The 1,253-nt window shown below is 36.3% G+C and overlaps 1 non-coding gene across 1 annotated transcript; it reads right to left on the bottom strand.

Moving 5' to 3' along the window:
- Positions 1-689: 689 nt before the first annotated feature.
- LOC128286220 (small nucleolar RNA R71) lies at positions 690-796 on the bottom strand. The gene has a single exon (XR_008276764.1). It is a non-coding gene; the product is annotated as a small nucleolar RNA R71 (small nucleolar RNA).
- Between the last annotated feature and the right edge of the window lie 457 nt (positions 797-1,253).

Consider the following 1,253-nt stretch of genomic DNA (forward strand, 5'->3'; position numbering starts at 1 on the left):
GACTAAAATATTTGGAACACTTAATTTTTATTACTTTAGCCATTTTTATTTTATTTTTTGTTTTTATTTTAATTCTTGTTTACTAACTTTTCTTTTTGTTTGCTTCTGGCAGGTTTCTTTAGTATATGACTAGAAGAAACTCGTCAAGACCTCTCATTTTTTACAGTAAAATTGAAAGTACAGTTCGCAGAAACCATAAAAAAGCGAGGCAAAGTCGACAAAGTACAGTGGAATAGCAAGAGGAAATCATTGATATTACTGAAGAGATGGTTAAAAATCAGAATAATCAGCTACGTCTTGTAGTTGCCGCAAATCCTACTTCTCGTATTATGTATAATTATGCTAAGCCCAATTTAACTGGGGCTGAATCGAGTATTGTTAGACCTGCTATTGCTGCAAATAATTTTGAACTGAAACCTAACACTATTCAAATAATTCAACAGTTTGTTCAGTTTGATGGTTTGCAGGGCAAAGACCCAAATACTCATTTGGCTAATTTCCTAGAATTCTGCGACACTTTTAAGATAAGTGGCGTTTCTGACGATGACATTTGCCTTCGGTTGTTTTCTTTATCTTTGAGGAATAAGGCTAAACAGTGGTTGAACTCCCTACCACGAGGTTCTATCACTACATGAGAGCAAATGACCGAAAAATTTTTGCTGAAATACTTTCCACCGGCTAAGACAGCTAAGCTGAAGAATGATATCTCTTCCTTTGTGCAAATGGATTTAGAGACCCTATATGATGCATGGGAGAGGTATAAGGATTTATTGAGAAGGTGCCTTCACCATGGGTTACCTCTATGGTTACAGGTTCAAACTTTTTACAACGGTTTGAACCATTCAACTAGGCAATTGATTGATGCAGCCACCGGTGAGACTTTAAATAACAAAACACCTGAAGTGCCTTATGAGTTTATAGAGGAGATGTCACTGAATGATTATCATTGGCAAGTCATGAGAACAAAGCCGATGAAAGCAGCCAATGTTTTTAACGTTAATGCGGTCACAATGTTATCAAATTAGGTAGAACTTTTGAGTAAAAAGATTGATGATTTATATGGTTCTACGCAGGTACATCCAGTGATGCAGTGTGATACAAATGGAGGAGGGATGAACAATTTAGAATGCCTATCCTACAGCTCTAGCACAGAGAACGAACAAGTCAACTATATGGGTAACAATTTTAGACCTCAGAATAATCCCTATAGTAACACGTATAATACAGGTTGGAGGAACCATCCAAATTTCTCG

This window comes from Gossypium arboreum, chromosome 12 (assembly GCF_025698485.1).
Source record: "Gossypium arboreum isolate Shixiya-1 chromosome 12, ASM2569848v2, whole genome shotgun sequence".
NCBI classification, from domain to species: Eukaryota; Viridiplantae; Streptophyta; class Magnoliopsida; order Malvales; family Malvaceae; genus Gossypium; species Gossypium arboreum.